Consider the following 18,525-nt stretch of genomic DNA (forward strand, 5'->3'; position numbering starts at 1 on the left):
TGGTGATAAATTAGTGATAAAAACAGAAACTAAGTACGTGAGAAAAGAGGTGATTATTGTTACCCTTACCTATAATGTATGTAACAATGAGAAAGTGAACAAGATAGAAAATGTCAACATAATATTCTGTGCTTTGCAATGATGAAAATATTTACATAGTCATAATAAAGCTACCAAAAATTATGATATTGTTATATTAAAAAGATGGATTGAGTAGATATGTGTGTGTGTTTGTAGCTGAATGTGTCTATTTTTCCTTGTAGAAAGTCAGTAAATGATATAAAAAATTAGCAGCATATTTGTTGGTTTTTTTCTTCCCTTTTTTTTTAAAACAAGCATTGGAAACAGCTTTATAAAACTATATACATGCATAACTTTGATAAAATATTGCATTAATATATCAGAATAATATGATGAATTTGCACATTTATTAAATACTTTTGAAGGACAGTGACATATAAGAATAGTGACATATAAGAATATATAAATATGTATACATATCTCCTTAAATAAAACACCTGAGTAATTAATTTAGAAATTTAACATTAGTATTTAACATTGAAATTTTATTGTAGTGATTTTTGTTTTGTGTTTGTGAAATTATCAGATTTTTAATAATGGACACATATCACTATTTTTTTTTAAGTTAGGGGAAATAACCCAATAGGCTTATTTTAAAAAGAAGAAACAATCAGAATGGAAATGAAGATAAGTAATATCAACAAGACAGAAAACTTTCTGTGATGGTTTACACATTTCTAAATATTCCTTAAGCACACATGCACATGCACACACACCACTGTGATTAAGAATCAGTTTCTGTCTTTGGGAGAAAAATGGGTGACCAATGTAATCCTTAGCAGAATCACAGACAGGTAGTTCAACCTTAAAAGGGCTGACAGTCCTCAGAGATAAAGCACAGTGTCTGTGCCACAATTACAGTGCAAGACCCACAGAGATGTCCTACCTGGTGAGAAAAAAAGAACCTGAGAAATGCGAGGGAACTCAGTGTATCTGGCAAATAGCTTCTGCTCATTCAGATGCAACTGCACACGTTCCTACTCATGCTGTCATTTATCTTAATAGAATCCTCAGTTATCAGAGGCTATCTTTGTGTCGATTCCTGATTTTCCTTTTTTTTTTCTTTTTCTTTTTAAAGATTTTATTTATTTATTTGACAGAGAGGTAGAGAAAGATCACAAGCAGGGGGGGTGGCAGGCAATGGTAGAGGAAGAAGCAGACTCCCTCCTGAACAGGGAGTCCGATGGAGGAACTGATCCTAGGACACTGGGATCATGACCCAAGCCCAAGTCAGATGCTTAACTCACTGAGCCACCCAGGCACTCTCATTCCTGATTTTCTTGAAAACCAAGAACAAGTGACTCTCTCCCAGACCCCACAGGCCATCATGTAAGCAGAGGCCTGACTTATGGGAATGAAGAGAAAAAAAATTCAACGTTATTTACCAAGCTTCCTATGAGGACAACAAATGTTCATTATTATAACAGTTTTTTTGTTACTATATTTTTTCCCTGGAGGCATCCAAGTTTATAAAACCAAGTCTGTTTAACAGTAGATTTCTCCAGAAAAGAATTAAAGGTAGGTGCCGTGAAATTTGAGAGGAGGCGAGAGAGCAGTTTACCCAAAGTGGGATTAAAAGAGCCAGAAGACACTTAAACTGTTATTAAGAATGGCCCATTTTTGTGTCAAAAATGAATTAGTCCTTGGGAGTCGGCCTTAAAAATAACCCTGTGATCAGTACTCTTTCTGATAATCTTTTTCTTCTTTTTAAAACAAAAAAGCAATTGATCTCTGCCTAACTAAGGTTAAATAAGGTTTTCAGCAGTATAAATTAGAATCAGCCTCTTTTTTTCATTTGTTTCCTCCAAAGGTGGGGTTCGGAAGGGAGAGCAAGGTATTGGTTTTTGTCTCGTATTCATGAAACATTCTTATTAAGTAAAATTAACTCAAAAGGATGTCAAACAGCAACTCTGACTGCAACCCCAAATTAAAGGAGTATGTCGTACGCTTGACATCTAACACTGAATTCCACAAGTCCTCACACCATTCTCCATTTAAAAAGACAACATCTGACTATTTCTTGGAGTGATGGCAAATTCCATTCGGACACCTGCATGCCAGATGTGTGTAGTTACACATGCACGCTGCTATTCTGACTACAATATTTACCACCGCAAACTGCTTTTCCCCTTTGGCTGAATTGAGGGGTAGAGCCATCAGAAGGCACCACAGCTCTTAAACATTTCTTCTCATTACTCTTTTATCTGGTCATTCACATGTTTTCAGTTTTCCTTCTAACTCTATTTTTACATAACAACTCTTATTCCAAATCCACAAGTCATCTCTCTCTCTCTCTCTCTCTCTCTATATATATATATATATATATGGATAGAGAGAGAGAGCGAGAACACTGGGGATTAATTGTGGCATTTGAAATTCATTTTTATTTTAAAAAACATAAGCAATGACAAATGGAGGGGTATTATGCTTCATTTTTTTCTGTTGGGTCAAGAATAGGCAAAAGAACAAATAGATTTTTGAAGTTTTAATGAATCTACTCCAAATCTATTGAAAGTATTAGACTATGTCTATTTTTAAACATTAGTTAATAGAAATCATCAGTTTTTCATGTTAAATGAGGGGTTGTTCTTTCTCACAGGTCTCTGCTTGGGGCTAGAAGGGAAAGTCACGCAGCAGATGGATGTTAAAAGTGGAAATATCAAAGGGTGACATCACTGGAACTCAAGGTCCAGGCGTGGAGGGCCAGGTGGACTCCAGAAGGATAAAGTTAATATGCTATTTTGCTGCTACCAGCAGGCAGGAAGACCAGAGCAAACACAGCTACATGTGCAGAAATCCTCTATCAGCTGTTGGTAATTTGCTTGGATTATCCCAAATGGGTTGCTTAAATCCATCTCATATAATATTACCATGCAAATCCATGGTAGTCCTTGTACCAAATCGATGTGTTAAGTTTTAAAATGAGCTGTGAATCGTATGTCAAAGGTATTTAGATAGTACTGCTTAGATAAGTCCTGGACCAGTGGCCAAGGATTAATTCCAGCACTATGTAATTCCATGGGTTTCATTTTCAATATAAAATATTAAGTTTGTTATTAATACAATAATAAAATAAAATAATAACAAAAATGTGTATTGAACACAGTGTATGGGCAGTAGTGTAAGCACATTACACGTATTATGTCACTTCATATTCACAATGGTTTTCCATAGTAGGTAGTAATGCTATGCCCATTTCGAAGATAAGGGAGGGTAAAGACTGAAAGTTTAAGTAACTTCTTAAGGTGATCTAGGTAGGAAATTGTAATATTGAAATCCAGGCCATGTGACTTGGAAATCCTGCAACCACACTTGAAGGATTTGGATTGGTACTGTAGTTCAGTGAGATGTGCTTGAGATTTTTCTTAGCAAGTCTTGCATGTTAATGATTAGTAGATATAAATTTCATCAAAGTTATATTTTATCCAAGTAGGAGACTAGATCATGTCCTGGCTTTTTGAATGTACAGTTCTATTTTTTTCTTCACTTAAATATCAGTTAATATCCTATTGAATTTAAGTTCTGATCTCCCACTATCCTGGGATAGAGCCACTAAACTATTTAGAAAAGGCCACCAAATCACCTTTGAAGTAGGAACTTTAGCTAAGGAAATTTGTACTTGTGTGTTTATGATCCATGACTTATCAGAATGATATAGGCAGATGGATTTTATGCAAGTAAATTCTGAAATGTTAATAATGGGAATACCCATTAGAACATTCTAATCATTCCATTCAGTTACTCAACTATCCTCATAACTATCTCATTGTCTTTTAAGTTCAAGTAGAATCCTTTCTGTGCCAAGTGGAATTATCAAAGAAAAATATTTTCAGATAAGTAGTCATTCCCCAATTACATATTATTATTTTGCCTCTCACGTGATGCTTGTAAATCTAACATAAAATATATATGTTAGACTTCCCAAATAAGCAGATATATTTTGATACTCAGAAATAATCATGAAAAAGAGGTATGATGTATAAGTTAATGTTTTTTCTGATATCTGGTCAGCTACCCACATGGAACCCAGAAATAAATGTCTCTTTTTATTTTAGACTTGCATTATTATTATTCTATCCAACATGGAATCCACAGCAGATGGTAATGTGCTGTAGCTTCAACTTATTATTGGTCCTCAAGGGTAATAAGACTTATATCTATATCTAAGTTCTCAAGCTTTTGCAGGCATCAGACTGCTGGGCACAACCCTCAGGGCTCCTGATTCAATAAGACTAGAGTGGGGTCTGAATGTTTAAATAAATGACAAAGTCCCCTGGTTCAGGGACCACACCTTGAGAATCATTGGTTGAGAGTGTTGAGAAAACCCTTTCTATTCTCTAAGGGGAAACCTCCCTGTTTTGGGTCCTCTCTCTCCTCTGATGATTCCCATTGTTTTCGTCTTTATTTTTGTTGGGTCCCTTCCAATACTTTTTCCTCCTCAAATCTCACTGATACATCTCTTTTTGTGTCTGGTTTAGGGTCTGGGTTTTCCTTCATTCATTCAGTCTTTTCCACTGCTGATGGCTTACTGGTTAGGGGATGGGGGAAATGCTCACGGTAGTCTCACCTCAGAGTAAAATAGCCCCAATCACACACTGCCAAATCCAAATTTCTTTTATCATATTCACTCCAAAATATTGTGTTAGAAGAATCAAAGGCCTTCTTTTAATATTCTATTCTGTTTGTGCCAGAAAGATCTCCCTGGAATAAAGGTAGAATGGGTTTTCTGTTTGGGCAGCTTGTGAGAACTACAGAAAAGCATTCTCATCATATCGTGATGGCAGGTGAGAATGCTTTTCTGATGAGGAGAAGCCATCATGTTTGTATACCTGCCTGCTCTACAGTGTCTCTCTTAGACCTATATTATTCTCTTAAGATTTGGGTGAATTCCATTTTTTTCTATTACTCCTCATTTCTCATCTGAGTTACTGGATTTGAGCTGTGGTATAAATTTCTTTTGTCCTCATTCTTATATTGGGGTGTTTATAACCAAGGCTTTCTATGTAGTTTTTCCCAATTTCTCTGCTCTAAGTTCTAGCCTATTGTTTATCTTTCACTGGTATTTCTGTTGGTAATCTTCTTTCTTTCTTTCTTTCTCTTTCTTTCTTTCTTTCTTTCTTTCTTTCTTTCTTTCTTTCTTTCTTTCTTTCTTTCTTTCTTTTATTGTGTTCTACTTAACAAGCATGCATCCTTCAACTACCAAGCCTTTCTCAAGAATCTTTTCTTTCAAGGGGGACCCTTTTACAATGTTGGTGGGGATGTAAATTGGTGCAGCCACTTTGGAAAATAGTGTGGAGATTCCTTAAGAAATTAAAAATAAAGCTACCTTATGACCCTGCAATTGCAATACTATTTACCCCAAAGATACTGATGTAGTGAAAAGAAGGGCCGTCTCTACCCCAATATTCATAGCAGCAATGGCCACAATTGCCAAACTGTGGAAAGAGCCAAGATGCCCTTGAACAGATGAATGGATAAAAAAGATATGGTTCGTATACAATGGAATATTATGCCTCCATCAGAAAGGATGAATACCCAGCTTTTGTATCAACATGGATGGGACTGGAGGAGATTATGCTGAGTGAAATAAATCAAGCAGAGAGAGTGAATTACCATATGGTTTTACTTAGTTGTGGAACATAAGGAATAACATGGAGGATATTAGGAGAAGGAAAGGAAAAGTGAATTGGGGTAAATAAGAGGGAGAGACTAACCATGAGAGACTGTGGACTCTGAGAAACTAACTGAGGGTTTTGGAGGGGAGGGAGGTGGGGGGTTAGATAAACCTGGTGGTGGGTATTAAGGAGGGCATGTATTGCATGGAGCACTGGGTGTGGTGCATAAACAATGAATCTTGGAACACTGAAAAAATAAAATTAAATAAAAAAAAATCTTTTCTCTCCATGAGGAATGCAAAGCAATATGTAAAATTCCAGGGGCCTAAGACTATGCTTCTAAAGTTGGTAAAAATCCAGCAATATGGTTGGGTCACAGTGCAAAATAAGACCTCTCAGAGAAAATATACCAATGCTTCCAAGTTGCAAGGACTTGCTTTATCCTTATGAAACACCCCTCCTGGGGGGTACCTGGTGGCTGTCTGTCTCTTGATTTCTGCTCATGTCATGATTTTGAGGTTGTGAGATCCAGTCCCACATTGGCCTCTGCACTCACTGAGGACTCTGCTTGGGATTCTTTCTTTCCCTGTCCTTCTACCCCTCCCCCTGCTTGTGTACGGTCTTTCTCTCTCTCAAATAAATAAATCTTTAAAAAAATAAATAAAATAAAGCCCTTAAAAAAAATAAAACTCCCTCTGGCCTTTAATACTCTAAATTTATTAGGGTATTGATTTATTTATTACAAATAAATAAATTATTAATAATAAATCATTAAATTTTAATAATAAATAAATTATTAATTTATTAAGGTATTAATATAATTTATTAAGATTTGAGATAAAGAATATTTTAAATGTACTTTTTCATCTTATGTAATGATTTTCATAGAAGGTGCCCAGTTAATGGCTTCCCTTTCTTTTCTTTTTTTTTTTTTTTTAAAGATTTTATTTATTTATTTGATGGAGAGAGAGAGATAGAGATCACAAGTAGGCAGAGAGGCAGGCAGAGAGAGAGGGGGAAGCAGGCTCCCTGCTGAGCAGAGAGCCCGATGCGGGGCTCGATCCCAGGAACCTGAGATCATGACCTGAGCTGAAGGCAGAGGCTTAACCCATTGAGCCACCCAGGCACCCCAATGGCTTCCCTTTCTAAAATAACCAGCAAGAAAACATTAAAAGATGGAATGTCCTCAACTCTGTTCTCTCTGCTTGACTTATTTCACTCAGCATAATCTCTTCCAGTCCCACCCATATTGATACAAAAGTTGGGTATTCATCCTTTCTGATGGAGGCATAATACTCCATAGTACATATGGATCATTGGGGGAAATTGGAGGGGAAGACAAACCATGAGAGACTATGGACTCTGAAAAACAATCTGAGGGTTTAGGAGGGGCAGGGGATGGGAGGTTGGGTGAGACTGGTGGTGGGTATTATGGAGGGCATGTATTGCATGGAGCACTGGGTGTAGTGCATAAACAGTGAATTCTGGAACACTGAAAAGAAATTTAAAAAAATAAATAAAAAATTTTTAAAAAGATGAAATGTCCTGGAAAATTTCAATCTTAAACATGCCTTTATAATCACTGAAAATATAGAATTTCTGAAACCTCTAACTTGCAATAGTTTTATGGCACTAAAACACAAGTTAAAAAAAAAAAAAACCTTTTTATAAAATAAATAACCATTATGGGGGGAAAAATGTTTCCTTGGCCTTCCTGGTTTACTCAACTGGACATACAAGGCTGTTAGAGATGAACTCCTCTACTTCAAGTGAATGCAGAAATGTCTGTGGTTTGGTAGGGACCATGCTTTTTAAAATAACATTTATGAAGACTTAACATGATTAAATACAGTCCTTAACCTCTTCATCTATTTTTTGTCAACTTACAATGTAAAGAAACAAATAATGGGAAGTTCTCATTATTAACATTGCAATGACACTGAAATATCTTTATGCCTAAAAGATCTGAAAAGCATTTCTTAAAACATTTCCAAATTCACTGATGTGATCAGCAATGAATCTAACCTTATTGCCTACATGAACTTTGAGAAGGAGTTCCTGATAGTGCAAAATGACAAACATATTGCTTTTTTTCTTCCAAATATGTATGTTAAAGTAATTGTTTTTTAAAGATTTTATTTTTTTATTTGACAAAGAGAGAAAAAGAGATCACAAGAAGGCAGAGCAGCAGGCAGAGAGCTCAAGGTGGGGCTCAATCCCAGGACCCTGAGATCATGACCTGAATCAAAGGCAGAGGCTTCCCCCACTGAGTCATCCAGAAGCCCCAAATTAATTGATTTTTGAAAGAATTTTCTCTTAGCTCATTTGTGAGTTTGCATTCCTATTTTCCCATTTTTTAAATAAAAAATGAGTTACACCACTTGTTTCATGTTCTTCATGGCCTGGTATTGGAAACTTGATATTGTTTGGGGGTCATGGAAATTTGTACCTATAGTTCAGTGAAAGAATTCTCACCCTGATGTGATAGTTCTATTTTCAGAAATCTTTCTATGGTATTTTTTTTTTTAAAGTGATGCCTTTGGACATCAGCAAATATTTGTAGAAGTGACATCAATGTTTCAAAATAGATAAATGAATTTCATCTCTCTTTTGGTAGACTGAGAAAAACAAACCATTATTCTTTATAATAATCTTGAACAGTTACATGTACAGTGCTTACATGAGATGACTCAGAAAGTAAAATAAATTTCTAAAGTAAGCAGTGTTCTCAGTACTTAAAAACTGGGGAAGGTAATTAATCATTATATCATAATATTATTTCCCCTTGCTAGAATAGTCATAAGTCGCCCCTATTCTTTTATCCATACTTTCCAATCTAATTCGCTTATATCAACCAAATTCCACAATCTACACAAGCCTGTTTGGAAACAAGAAACTCCATTTATACTCATACTAAACAATTTGACAAATATAACATCCCCAAGTGCAATAGCTAGATTAGAAAAACATCAACATCATTGCATTTGCAGAGCCTCTACTATCAGTGGGGTCCTGTGAAGGATGAAGAGTATTGTGCTTTGTTGTGAACTCCATCCATGACTGAAGTAAGCCCTCTAATCATATAAAATCACAATCAGATGGATCTCAGACATGACTCTGTTGTGTGTCTTGATGCTTTTTTTAGTTATCAAATCCATATAATAGGGAATTTCAGCACTTAAGTCACTCATAGACACTATCTCTTCACCCACAGGTTTTCCCGAGTATTCATTCTTCTTCTTCTTCTTTTTTTTTTAAAGATTTTATTTATTTATTTGACAGATAGAGATCACAAGTAGGCAGAGAGGCAGGCAGAGAGAGAGAGGAGGAAGCAGGCTTCCTGCTGAGCAGATAGCTCGATGTGGGGCTCCATCCCAGGACCCCGGGATCCTGACCTGAGCCGAAGGCAGAGGCTTTAACCCATTGAGCCACCCAGGTGCCCCTCAAGTATTCATTCTTCTGTCCAGAGCCTTGGTTGCCTAGTTGGAACCATATGATACCCTTTTTTTTTTATTATCTAAATTGATTAAGGAAGTGATACCCAATTCAAGAATAATTATTTGTAGGCTAATTGAGACACTAAGAGTTTCTCTCTTTCTTAACTAATTGGACTAAGAAATAAAGATTAAAATAAATGCGTGATTTACTAATCCAAATCAACTTGCAAGCCAAAATTCTGGTAGATCAAACACTAATAATTTTCTAAAAACAAACAGGAAGCAAGCATAAGAATAGAGTGAAAAATATGGAAAGAGGTAGAGATGAGAGATCTTTAGCTCCAAAGACAAAAGGATGGAGATATGAAGGTCTATTGACTTTCCAAGGTCAATTAGGGCAAGGAGTTCCTGAAATTAGGTTCTTCTGTATCTTTTCAGTAAACTTAACTTTTCTTGAATTTGAGTGGCTTTCTATTCTTTATAAGGAACAATTTCTAATATAATTTTTTGCATTATATAGTATCTTATCTTTCAAAGCAATAGTCTGAAATAAAGGCATATGCAGTTGACAAACTCCTTGAAAGATAGACATAGTGAAGTATATATATCTTGGTTCCATATACAGTTTGGAATTTAGTCAAATCTTCATCAAGTTAATATTAGTTGTTGCACTTAAGTATGTAATTTCTTTTTTACAAAGTTCCAAAAAAGTGAGCATATTCTGGAGTAGAAAGAAAAGGAGTCCGTGTGCTCATGTAAACAATCAGATTCATCCATCATTAAGAATTCATTGAGTACCTATTATTGGTGGGGGGAGTATAATGATAAGCAACTCAATGTCTAAGCTCATGGTCTATAAGAGTAAAACAAAAACAAAAACAAAAACTAAGGCAGAGAGTAGTGCATGTCACCAGAAATGAGAACTCAGTGAGAAATATTTGATCTTTATTGTTTACCTTGCTAAATCATGATCAACAACTACAGACAAAACTGCATATTTTTATAGAGGAGTTTCACAGAGCAGCAATTAGAAGAGCCATGGCAAAAGGAACTTGAAAAACAATTCTAAGGGCTCCTACCTCCCATCTCTGTTGACTTAAATTGGAAGTAATCATTATTAAGATAACATCTACCTTCTTTTGGTTTATTTTTTATGCCCCGCAGTCATGCTGTGTTAAGCACTTTACGCATGTTATTATCTCCTTTAATCTTCATAACAGCCTTTTAAGGGATTACTTTTAAGGAAAAGTCATAATTTGCACTTCACAGATGAGGAAACTAGGACTTCAATTACTTGCCCAATAGTACATAACTGCTAAGCTTTAGAGGCAGTTTACAAGGTCAGTTTTTATAGCCTTTATCTCTTTGTCACTAGAGACCTAGTGGAGTGATATAGTGGAATGACAAAAAAGGGAAACATGGAGAAGACATTACAGGAAATTATCGGAAAGAATAATTCTTTGAATGTTGAACCCCACGTGGATGGCATTTTTCAGTTTGTTCAGGAGAGATGCTGTTCAATTACTGAGTTGCTCAGTCTACAACACAAGTTAGTTTTATATAAGTATTAGCTTAAATTTGGTAAATGAGAAATAGTTATCCAATGATTATTGCTCTATATCTCAAGTAGAGTCACAGATGTCCTATTTTCAGAAAACAATAGTTAAGGAACAGAATGATACAGTGGAAAAACCAATGAGCTTGCTTCTTGCCATTTACATGAATATGGAAAAGTCACTTAATGTTTTTTGGCCTTATTTTCATCCTCTACAAAATAAAAAAGATGGTGTAATTGATCTTAAGGATAACAGTTCTAAAGGCAGATGGAATCCCACGACAGCCTTTGGCAAGCAGGCCACAGTGCTAGTCTGACGTTCCACTCCACACCCTTCAGTGAAGTTCCTGGTGCATATAAAGACTACACACTCGAAAAAGCTAAGGGAAAAAGAGTAAGAAATAAGCACAAAAATATGAAAAAGTGTGTTCATAGTGGAAGAAATCTGGAGAGGATTTTTAGGTAAACAGACTTAATTCTCCTTCATTTTCTTCCTCTAGATGTCCCTAAATTTCTTTTTTGAGTAAGAGTGGTTTGTATTTTGGGTGTGCCTGGGTGGCTCATTCAGCTAAGTGTCCAACTCTTGATTTCAGTTCAGGTCATGACTCGGAGTCCTGGAATTGAGCCCCAAGTCAGGCTAAGCATTCAGTGCCAAGTCTGTCACTCCCTCTTCCCCCCACAACTCCACTCTCACGTGCTCTCTCTAGCTCTCTCTAAAAAAATATATATATATATATATATATATGTATACATATATATTTACATATATATTTTAAGAGTGGCTTGTATTGTTGTTTATGGCCTTCCATTTGGAAGTACATTTGATTCTGGAACAATTTAAGGATAAGATGGAAAAGAAAGAGGATACTCAATGTTTGACCTATATAAATGATGTACTTTTATGGGCTTTTGCTTCGGTTGATGCTGACCAGAAGGTTTTTCCTGAATCCCCCCACACCCACTTTCTCTGAAGTTCCTATTCTCTATACACTTAGTGCTTACAAACCTTGGTGTATCTTTCTATGACATATTGTTCATATGAACTATTCATTTGTTTCTGCACTCAAATGGGTCCTTCAGGATGGAGGTTGCAATTTTTTCAATTTTATCTCCATCACCTTACTTAGTTCAGGGCTTGTTACTGAATGGGTATCCAGTAAATAATTCAATGAATGAATTAATTACATTATCTATGCTTGAGGAACTGGGTGAAGTAGAGAATGATCTATGAAGAGCAATAAAGTGGACCTTTACGTTTTAGTCTAGGTGGCCAAAACCATGTACAAAAGCAGCATGAATTCTGGGACAGAAACCTAAGTTGGGAATAAAAAATGTGCCTGTAACTGGAGAACTTCTTAAGCTATAACTCTCAGGAGCCCCAGAGTAGCAGGTGATGAATGTTTCAGTGGAATGTTTCAGTTAGAATGTTTCCAGTTCTAATGATATTAACCATGTTAACTCTGAAGGTTGACATTAATAATATAAATTTATCTCAAGAAATTTATATCAAGAAGTGAGGCGGTAGCGCTACTTTAGAGTATTAAACTTAGCACATAAGTGGTTCACCAAGGGTCATATTTAAGCTCTGATACCTTTGGTGTCTTGATTTTTTTACAGGTTTGTTACCTCATGGTGACAATATGACCATACCAGTGTCAAGCACCTCACCTTCATAGAATAGCTTCCAGGGTCAGAAAGAAGTAGTTTTCTTCAATATAATATATACTATTTATTTTCCTTTCCCAAAAGATATTCAATAGAATCTCCTTTACAGCTCACTGGCTAGACTAAGGTCATATGAGGATAATGAGGATAATCAAACCAATCACAGGCAAAAAAAATTTCTAACCTAGAGCTAAAGAAGTGTCCAGTTTCATCTGAAATACAGGACTCCCAAATTCATGACCAAAATCTAGATTCCATAAGCAAAGAAGATGGTTTGGAACTTCTGTATGTAGACAACCAAGAGTCAGTAACTGAGAAATCCCAACATTACGCCTTTGTCTCACTGAGCCCGATGAAGCATTATATTAACTCTAAACTTCAAAGGTCTTATAAATTTGTTAAAGGGAGTAGAAAGGTTACTCAGCCATTCATTCAGACTGATCTTTCTGTCCGTCATTTTTGGGCCATCACAAAAATGTCCAAGATATTCTTTCTTCTAAGCACACTGTAATTTATGATCTGGCAATTGACCTATCATTTCTGATTTCTAAGTCCTGAACATGATTACATTTTTTGCTGTGATCCACAGACTATATTTTAAAATCTGTCGCTAGCCTCTCTTGAGCCAAAATTTCTTACATGATTCATATTGATTAATGAAGTTCCAATATAGGAAGTTTAGAAGAATTAAAAATGTGTTCTTCCCAAGTAGACAACAAGCATTATTCCTCTTCTAATCCAAGAGAAATAGGAAACTGGTCTTAATATAAAAAATATACTGTATTCATCAACAGCTCTCCAACTAAAATAATAAGTGTTTATCTATTAAGTGACTCAGGCAGGGTTGACTGTGAGTACCTTCAGAAGATGTTAGGTAAACTATGAATAGTTCAGGAATGGAGATGTTGCCTGGTAAATTATTTTAATAATCAGCTCATTTGAAGATAATATTAATCTATCATAATCCACAGAATTCCATTTAATACAATAACCTACAAGCAAACTAAACACAATTTTAAACTTTTTTTTGTCTGATATAATAGGTCTTAATAATTGCAATTCTGTAACTTTCTATAAGAAACTTATTAAAGTTCTCTTATTTCAGCATCTTATGAAATAAAAATCCTTTAAATAAAGTACAGCCTAACATCATATAGCACATAATACAAGAAAAGGAAACCATATGTGAAATGAAAACAATAAATGTAAGATTGACCTGTGAATCACTAGGAAAAAATTGGTGAGATCTGACTCCCCATTCCCTTCCTATAGACAGTTGTCCCCCCACCCTCACTGTAGACACTTTAGTCATATATGTACATACCTACATTATATCCCTTTTGGTAGACTACAGGAACCCAATGTAACTTGTTGGAGTTGCCTAATAATAGGTATGTGCTTTTATTCGTATTCATTTCTTCATCCACCTGTCTTTCTTTTTTCCTTCCCCCTCTTTTTTTTCTTTTAGTATAATGGTCTTTCAAAGTGGATAGAGTTAGTTTGAATCCTGACTCTGCCGATTGCTATTTTTTTTGACCTTGAGTTAGTTGATTAGCCTTCTCATGTATTAGTTTCCTTGTCTGAAAATGACGGTAGTATTGCCTGAAGAGTTTTTCTGAAACTTAATATTGTATATAGTGGATAGCACCAAAAACGTAGCTTAAAATAGCATCCCTAAAATTCATCAGCTGCTTTTGCTAGTGAATGATAAGAAACTTTCCTCATTGGTCTAATAATGTAATATTAAGAGCATATTTAAATATTATTCTGAACAAAGGGCACTTCAAACACTAAATTACAGAACCTTTTTCAAAAACTATAAAGGAGCTGGGATTAGATGATTCCTGAGGTCTCTTTCAGTTCACCATCTGAGGTTTTACATTACACCAAGCATTTGTTGCACACTGCAAATAGAGCTCTTCTTTTCCAGGTATGATGGAGGATATAAATATATGGAAGTGACATGGCCCTTGTCTCCATAAAAGTACATATTTGGGCAAACTAATCAGAAGTATAACAGATCTACTTATGTTCAATTTTTATTTGTGTTGCTTCTGAAAATCCAATCCAATCTTTTTTGACAGATCAGGCCACTGTAGCATCTCTTAGTCCAGCTAGTTCTCTTTTGGCACTCCTTAATCTTAAAAATTATCCTTTCAATTTTTTCTTTAAATTTTGAAGACTTTTTACTTTTAGCAATCACTGCAAATAGCAAATCTAATGTAGAAAATTTTAAAAGCTGATGTCTATTTTTCCCCTACTGACCAACCTGAGCTAAATGTATTGACAAACATGCCAACTGAAAAATTCACATCTACTCTCTGGATTTCAATATTACTCCTTGTGGCTTCTGCAAAGAAAAGGAATGTATGTTCATCAGTTTATGGTTGGAAATCTCAGTTAGTAAAATATATTGAATAAAGTTCTTGATGGCAACCAACTCCTAGGATAAAGTGATAGAGGTTTTAGCCATTTTATAACTCTGATCACTCCAAAAATGAAAGGAATGACCTAGGCAGAGAGAATCACCAGCCATGAGAAATAGAAATAAGAATGGCCAATGCTGCCAAGGGCTTGAGTCACTCACCTTCACAGGGAACCTACGCAGCTTCTTAAATTCTGCATCATGAGAGCTGAGGAACAAAGTGAATGTACTAAAATTTCTTTCTCCAGAGTCTCCTACAACCATCTGTAAAATGATCGTCTTTTACAAATTAGTATTTTTGAGATATCTAGTTTAAAAGAGAATGAAATAAAGCTCTGTAACACTTCCTGCTGAGGTAGATGTGAGCACCTGGTGATGCTAGGAGAATGTGGGCAAAACCGTCTGGAGAATCAGGGGCTGATTCTTCTCTCACCACCTGGCTATGTCAATTGTCACAAATGCCTGTGGGGCCTGTTTCCTCATCAGGATGATGGAAAATTATACAGAACAACAATCTTCATCTGAAGTCCAAGGACCCCCACAAGGCCTCTGAAGAGATTTGAGAGTCTGTGAACTTGGACAGGAAAATGTTACCTTTTATTCTCACTAATACCTAACTGAAATTTAACATTTCCTTCAATTATGGTTGTAGACAACAAATATATGTAAGTAGCAGTATTACTTCTAACTTTGCTACTTATAGAAATTACAGGTATTTTCATGTCATAATATAGTTGTTGGAGATATTTTGAGATATAATTTTGCTCATTATGACTTTGAATTCACGACAACCATGATAGGTCTGTCACTACATCTTATTATTTAATGTATTAATAAATAAGCTAATATATTACTATGTCAAAGTTTGTTTTCAAAGATATTTCAGTAACTGTTTTACTGTAATTAATTTTCTTTGTAAGCCCCTGAATTTCATTTTGTAAGGATTGAGCTATGGGCTTCTTCAGACTACCATAGGATTTGCATGTACAAGAAGTGAAGAGTCCCTGCATTAACTAAATCCTAAAGGTCTTTTAATTTCTAAAAGTCGATTGCTATAGTTCTAGAAGATTTATTCTAAATTCACTTAATAAAAATTATATTTGACTAAAATATAAGAACTGTACAATGGATAAAACCTATTTCTTAATCTGACTGTATAAAATAAAAAATAATTCTCTTTCACTACTGAAGACACATCCCTTAAAAACTTTGTCAGTCGGACCCTGCCTGTGAATTTTTGAAGACTTTACTGAATATGATTAGGATGATATAATTAAGTTCCTATCTTTTGACTATAATTAGTTTCAAACATTAGCTAAAGAATAAATTCACCCTTTGTCCAGATTTTGTCTTCATTTGAATTTCTTATTATAGGCACATAAGGAACAATCCAGAAATTTAGAATGTGAATTGTGTGGATGAATTACTACAGAATGAATTACATCATACATTTCAAATGATGAAATAGGCAACAGAAAGAATACTTCAGAATAGAAAACTAATATAAATAAATATAAATATAAAATTCTGACTTTGGTCCATTTCTACCATCATCATGGCAACTATTGGATTTGTACTAACTCTTTATTCTTCTCTGAAAAACAATAATCTATCTTCAAAGCCTCAGGGAATGGAAGAGCACGTTCAACAGGTTTTGATGTGAAGAAAAGGGCATGCTTTCTAAGAATGTCTGTTTTATTACAGTCATGGTTGTCACCATAAATATGATTAATTGGCTTTTTGTCACCCACAAGCCTTTTAATTCTGAGACAGTGGCAAAGATGAATAATGAAAAGACTTCATCATTCTGTAAAGCTACAACTTTAAAGAATGCAAATCTTATGATGAAAGAAGGAAGTTGGCTAAATTATGTGCACACTGCAATTTGACCAATATTGTTTTTCATAATAACTACTCTTAATGTGTCAGCCATATTTCTTTCCCTGCACTAAAATCATATTTCTTTGAAGTGACAGTAAATTATTTTTTCCTGTCCTTATTCACTTCAGTCAGGTGGTGCTAAATGATTAAAATGAAAACCTACACGTTTCAACACATGCATTTTCTTTTTCAGTTATCATTGATATCAATTTATTTTGGTCAAAAACATTTTGCTCTTATCTACTTATTCCTAGAATATTCGGTGTAGGTTACTTTCAGTAAACTGATGTAATAAACTACTTTCAGATTCAAATATCTTTTAAAAAGACCAACAAATGCTTTTTACAAAAAATTATTATACTCGTGAAGATACATTTGATTAATAATAAGAGATTCTCATTATTTAATAAAAGATCCTAAGTCATACCCTGTAGGTTTGCAAAAATCACTACATGATTTCACCCATGTTATGAATACTTTAATACATTTTTATATTTGTTTACACATATTTTGGATTTGACGCTTAATATAATTGTATATAAGTGTTTTCATATTTAATATATTAATATTTGTGCGATTTTTTCTAATCTGGAAAGCATAATGTCAAAGAAATAACCAATTACTTCATAGAATTAAATAAACTAAACATAGCCATTTTCTTTCTTTTAACTCATTAAACTATCTATAGTAGCCCTTCATAGAAAAAAAATGCAGAGTAAGACTGAGAAGTTATTACTGTTGAAATCTAGAAATTAATTCATTCAAGTCTTTTAAAATACTTTCTTTTCTCCCCTGTGCAAAGCTTTTCATTTGTTGAATATGGGTAAAAGAATATTGTAAGAGGATAAGTTGGAAGAAGTGCATAGTTTGAGTGATAAGTTTGAACTGTTCTTTTATTTTTAAATGAAGGTGGGCATAGACTATTTTATTTTGTAGGCTTTTGGTTTCTTATGTTAAAAAAGTAAATAAAATTATTTGAAAAATTGGCACTGATCTCATTGCAAATAGAACAAGAAAATTAAAAGCTGGATTATAAATGCAAAGCCATTCGTGTTTTCCTCCCAATTTATGAAAGTTCTGAGTGTTTAATACAGTCATTGTTTTGTTTCATAGATTAAAATAAATAATGTATTTGAAATGAAACACACATATTTAAGGACAGTTTCCATATGTGAAAATATAAAACACAGATATACATTGGACTAGGAAACTGCCACTGACAAAGCTGTATTTACAGTTAAATATGAGAGAACAAAATTGACAAAGGCAAGGGATAGAATTTTCCTTAATCCTCCAGCAAGTGTATAGAATTCTTCAGCAATATATATAAAGCACCTGCTTGGTGTTAGAATCTTAAAACAACCTTAATTACATGCAGTTATTTTTGATAAAATAATTTTTCAAGAATAAAACATGAAAGTCAATGTTAAAGTGATGTTCTCTTATATATCATATTTATTATATATCTCTTTTTATATTATCTAAATAATTAATTAATAGAATGATTGTTTATTGAGGACTTACTGTGTATAAGGCACCATGTTATCCAGGTAGGCGCTTTAGGATACATAAGAGAGTGTATCTACACTCAAAGATTTTGTCCTCTAGTTTGGGAAAGACATCAGGCACAAATATAAGGTGCAAGGTAGTAAATATAAGAAAAGTCCTGATATAATGCTCTCAGGTTCACAGACAAGAAGGACCACTGTCATCTGGGAATCTGAGAAAGTCTAATGAAGGAGATGATGTTACAACTGAAAATACAACATTTTGGGGGTGCCTGGGTGGCTCAGTGGGTTGAAGCCTCTGCCTTCAGCTCAGGTCATGATCCCAGGGTCCTGGGATCGAGCCCTGTTGGGCTCTCTG

Source organism: Mustela lutreola, chromosome 1 (assembly GCF_030435805.1).
Source record: "Mustela lutreola isolate mMusLut2 chromosome 1, mMusLut2.pri, whole genome shotgun sequence".
NCBI classification, from domain to species: Eukaryota; Metazoa; Chordata; class Mammalia; order Carnivora; family Mustelidae; genus Mustela; species Mustela lutreola.